This window comes from Anoplophora glabripennis, unplaced genomic scaffold (assembly GCF_000390285.2).
Source record: "Anoplophora glabripennis isolate ALB-LARVAE unplaced genomic scaffold, Agla_2.0 scaffold30, whole genome shotgun sequence".
In the NCBI taxonomy this organism is placed as follows: Eukaryota; Metazoa; Arthropoda; class Insecta; order Coleoptera; family Cerambycidae; genus Anoplophora; species Anoplophora glabripennis.
Window position 1 is genome coordinate 1278619 of NW_019416226.1, and position 6089 is coordinate 1284707.

Below are 6089 nucleotides of genomic sequence, written 5' to 3' on the forward strand. Positions count from 1 at the left end.
ATGTACAGTATTGTTATAAACATAAGTCGAATAATGAATCAATAAAATAAATATTTTTTTTTCTGTAGAAAAAAGTTTTTTTTATACCTAACAATTTGCCGTTTAGAAAGTTTTAAAATTCCGGGTAGTTCCGGAGATATCCGGATATTTTGCAAAATTGTTTAATTTTTCTCTCGCTTTATTTGAAAACGAATTTTAAAACAAAATTGCATATTTACAATGCCACTTTTTTCGCTCTATACAATGGCGTCAATATTTTTGCAATCCGACGTTTCGTCTTCGAGGGCCCATCATCAGGTTAATTTTTTTTAATACGTCGCTGCTATTTTTATGACAAAATCTAAAATAATTTTTAATTCTGAATTAGATGATATTACTATTGTAAAGGCTTAAAAAGTTTTTTGCTTGTTTTAGCTATCATTTAAAATTTTTCCTGAGTACGGCTCTGAACTCTTCCAAAATATCTATTGGATAAAGTCATAACAGTATAAAAGTCAATACCGCACTAAATATCCAACACATTTTTTTTACTACTATTAGCAATACTAATTAAAAATAATACAACAATTCATAAATTCGTATTATTTTTTTATTAAATATTAAATTAATTTATTTTAAAATTCGTTTTCAAATAAAGCCAGAAAAAAAATAAAACAATTTTGCAAAATTTCGGGTTTTTGGGTTTCGCGTCAACAGTAGACTTTGCAGTTAATATTTTGTATTGCTGAAATCTCAAATCATCCAGAGATAATTTATCATTTGTAGATTTGTAATTCGACTTTAGATGCTTATAGCAATACTGTGCAAAAATAAAATTTTGGGTCGAACAATGAGACAGTTTTTTTTTATATTTTTGCCGTAGAATTGAATGGTGTAATCAGTTTTTGATTTTTTTAAATTTAAACAAATTATCAACAATTACTGAAAAATTCATTGTTGCAAGTCATTTTTTATTTTTTTTTTTTTGCATTTTGAGCATGTTTTTAACTGTTATTACAGATTTTTTTATTTCACCAATAAGTATAGGTATGTCAAAACGAAAAAAAATATCACCGGTAGAACTCTGTACGATGAGTTTTCTAAGTAGAATTTTTCTTTGAAAATAAAGTGTTTCAAACCGGAAAAAATGAATATCTCGGAAACTTCTTGATTTTTTTTATTTAAAAAATTTGTTATTTAAGACACAGAGAGATATACTTTCACCAAGTTTCGTCAAAATTAAATTATTTTTGCGGAAATGAGATAAAAAACGAAAAATAAGAAAAAAAACCGTTATTCACAATTTTCTCGGAAATTTTAAGGTTATCTTAAAAAGTGACCTCTACAAAAGTTGTAGATTTTAGCATGATCTACAACTTTTATATTAGATAGTTTTTTGTTTGACGTCAACTTTCGCCAGAAATCCCAATGACACAATTTTCACAACTTTTCAACCCCCCAAATCAACCCTCCGCCACCCCTGCTCACGCATTTATTTTTTGTAGGTTTATTATAAGCCTTTTCACCATTTCCACTTATCCAGTGTGCAGGTAACAATTTTTTTTTCCAAGTGTAATTTGGTTGGACTAACAGTGGAAGCTCCTTACACACCTGTGTATTATGACATAATTGAGGAGTATAGATGCAAAACTCACATTATCCATAATTTTTCGAAATAGAGTTAGTGGCGCTATCTTGTTCATCGTGTTGAACTACACCATTTTAAAATTTAGAAGTGGTTGTACCACATTTTCGTATTTATTTTTAAATTGTGAAATCTGTGAATTGTTTCAAAAGTCACATTCTCCTGCGATCTGAAGTTGTCAAAACTCACATTATCCATATATCCAGCAATGAAAAAGCTTAAAGCGATAAACAAATATGGCCGACTGCCTAAGGAGAATGTGAGTTTTGTTTCTCGTATTGTTTTGCTTTGCTAGATGGTTGGTTCCGTGTTTTCTATGAGTTTCTGATTATAAGTAAGATAAGTTTAGTTCTGAAGTTTCATATTTAAATATCGGATATTAGAACGTTTTACTGTCAACATTTTTTGTACTTTGCAATTTTAGATTCATTATAAAAATATTTCACTTTCACTGATAATAAAACCGTATTCTAAGTATTTCGTGCAGCTTTTTATTTTGATTATGAACTACCATATTACATAAAAGTTTTATTGATATTGAGTTTGTTTCAAAGTTCCTTAAACTTCATGAATTTTGGTGTAAAAAATAATATTATGTAGAATAATTTGGAGCAAAACTACCATTATCCAAAAAGTTGTATCAAAACTCACATTATCCAAACTTTAATTCACTTTCTTGGAGTCAAATATTGTTGTGCTGTCATTTCACCAATTAAGAACCAAAGTTAAAGTTCTAATACAATACCAAAAAAATATTCAGAGCCTAAAGTCACTTAAAAAGTGAGAAATCAGTTATTCCTTCTTCCTGAAAAATTTGAAAAAGTGGATAATGTGATTTTTTCATCTATACCCCTCATGTGTTTGTCTTCATAATTACGTGATCACGATACATCATCGGCAGAGTTCAAATGAACATGTACGTCGTTAATCGCCCAAGGGAAATAATCGAATCAGCAGATTCATTAAGTTTTCGCGTTACTAGTTGCCGCGCAACATAAAGCGCCAGACGCCTATGGTTCTTAACCCCACGCCGCACGAGACTTAATGGTAATAAGCTTAAATTTACGGAACAAAATAATCCCAAATTATGTACGGCTGCCGAACCCCCCGGGTACTTTGCATAATTTGGGATGCATGTGAGATTCACACTTAACAAAATTATACTGTAATAAGATTTGGGGGCGAATTATAATATCTAAAGTCTGAGGTATTGCGTGGGAAGCGAACCGAATAGCGCGAAGGGTTAGAAAAACATATTAATTCCCTAATACGCGAGAAAATACGTCTAGTGTCTTTCATTAAGAAAATTGATATTTTTTTTAGTAATCTGCTCCCGAAGCGGTCTTTTGATTTCTCTTTTAGACGTGGTCCGCTCTAGAACGTCGAATAGAAGGGGAGAGGGAATCTTCAAAATACCTCGCCTACAAGCCTGTTAACAAAATTAATATCAATCAAAGTAGGCGAAAGATGCTGAAAGCGAAACACGGGATAAATTCGAGAGAATTTTAATTACGTCTGACAACAAGCACGGGGATCGATGAGCAGCTTATTGTCCTGACGTGTATCATAACTTAAAAGTTATGCCTTAACGCAAATTAATTTCCTCCTTACTGTAATTAAATGCAGATATGTCCCGCTCCAGAAATTCGGAGCCAACTTTCGCAACTCAAAAGCATAAATTTCAACCAAACATGTATTACATACCGGGCGCCTCAGATGTTCAGAAACTCACCGGAGAAATATTTCTTTCTATGGGGCAAGCAGAAGTTTATCTTATTTGTAGCAAAAGTTCTGTTAGTATTTGAGTTTTCCAGGAATAAAGTAGTATTTTTTACTGAAATGATAAACAAAATTGCATCCCTAGTCGAAACTATCGAAACAGTATAGATAGAAAAGTTTGTACTGAAAATTTTAGTTTACTTTAATTACACTGGTCAACAAAATTTAAACTTTTTTTTGTCACACGAAAACTTATACCAAATTTTGAATGTACTATGGCCACCAAACAATAATATATCAATGGAAAAAAATTGACATATCAGGTTTCTTTGTGACATCAAGACACATTTTTATAAAAAGTACAAAATTCACTAACACTTAGAAAAAATATTCCTTAATGTACAGTAAATAGCTATGATTTTTGTGAATGTTTGGCTTCTGGTAAGTCCCTTTTAAGTCTCCAACAGTAATCTGCTAGCATTCCTGGACTCCATTTCCCTTGATAGCGCTTTTCTATTAAGGAAATGTCCTGATGAAATCTCCCGCCTTGTTCGTCACTCACACCACCCAAATTCTCGGGAAAGAAATCCAGATGAGAGTGCAGCATATGTATTTTTAAAGACATTACATCCCAAATGTATGAAATTATAAGCTCATTGAGTAAGTCTTTGTAATTTTCCGCATTAGGGTTTCCTAGAAAATTTTGGACAACATTCACAAAACATTTCCAGGCGACTTTTTCCTGATCATTCAGCTTTCCTTCAAAGTTGGTATCCTTCATTAGTTGCCGTATTTGTGGACCAACAAATATTCCCTCTTTAAGTTTTGCCTCGCTGAGTTTGGGGAATTTCTCTTTCAGGTATAAGAATCCACTGCCATCTTTAGGCATAGCTTTTACAAAATTTTTCATCAGGAGCTTTATATGTAACGGTATAAGTATGTCGTAAGGGTTCACTAAAGGTTCATTTTTAACATTCTTCTGCCCTGGAGTAAGTGATTCACGCTTAGGCCATACTTTCTTTGTGTAGTGACTTTTGAAGTTGACGGTTTATAACTTGGGTCACTCTCTTGAGATACCTCATCGTGTTGACTAAGAACAAATTCCGGACTAGGAACAGTATCCTGCCTTTCTGCTTGATTTGGAGGCTTTGGCACAGGCAGTTCGGCACTATGTAGGATTGGTCTGTTGGCCGATGACAAGTTTGGGTACTGGACAGTGTGTTTGGACTTGGTTGTAACGCCTTTTGTTTGAATCAAACAAAAATAACAATCACTTACATGATCGTTTGGTTCCGTCCAAATCATTGGTAGACCAAAAGGCAAATGTCTAAATTCTTGTTTAGCCCAACCTAATAGGAGTCTCACACACGTTACACAACATATATGTGGAACCCAGGATTTATCTTGGTGGCGCACAGGAAAACTAAAATAGTCTAAAAGCACTTTTCAATTAAAGGCGTAAATTTCCGACGCTGAGATATAAAAGTTAATTCTCCACACACATAACAAAAACTGTCCGGGTTATTAGAACACTTTCGCGGCATATTTACAATGTAACAAACGTAAGCTAGTTAAATGCAATCGTTATACAGTAGCCTAAATTAGGTTATTCAAACAAAAACACGTAAATGAGGTCAGAAATAAATATATAACTGTCACAAAAAAACTGGATGTGACTGAAACAAAATAATAAATATTTTTGAATGAGGGTACATCAAAATAAATAAAAATCATCACAAAGTTCGTGTGACAAAAACAGTGTTTACCAGTGTTATTTTTGACTTAAAAATTAGTTTCGTGTTTCGTGTAAAACCATATTCACATCCAGCATGAACTATACTAAATATTGTCCTTTTAGGGAGGTCTTCGAAGCCCTTTGTTGCTTTCATCACACCACGCATTTTCATAGTGTGCAAAGAATGAATTCATGGAGTTGTCGATTGGTCTTTGTTTTGCGCCCCACAAATTTTCTAATGAAATCGCATAGCAACGCGTATAGTGTAACCGTCGCCTTAACTACTTAACCAAGTCATACCTCCTGATACTTATAAGGATCCTCTTCGACCTGGAAGCCTGGAATCTTGTAGTTACCGTCGTACTCAGTGCAATAATCTTCCACGTGAGGAGGAGCAAGGCGATCTTTCATCACTTCCTCAGAAGCCTCGTCATAGAATTTTTGTAGAAGTATCGATTTCCTTTTACCTGAAAATAAATCGGTTAATATTTAGCCAGTTTGAACAATACAGTAGAAATAACAATTCAGTTCAGTTCAGTTTGGCATTGATGAATTATAAAGAACAGGTTAATTTCGTAATAGGAGACCGAGGGTAGATTCACTGACCACCACGATCGCCTGATCTAACTCCATTCGACTTTTCTTGTGTGGAAGAATTTAAAATCTTACATACAATTTGGGTTACAACTCCAGCTAAGAGTTATAGCAAGCGATTCAACAGACTTTTAATCCTTTACAGAAAATGCGGTTAAATTCCTTTAAACTAAATATTTTTATTTTTTTTTTGTCTATGGGGTATTCTTTACAAAAAATAAAAATAAATGTTGGAGTTATAACTGAACAACCGCAGGTTATGCGAAAATATCAGATGAATTCTACGAAAAAAAAACTGTATACGAAACCTTGCATCAAAAATAGAAAAAATTCACAATCAAAAAGTTATAGGGCATACGGACAAAAGTCAAGACATGGATTTAGCCCAGCTTGTACGGAGCAATATACAGGATGTCC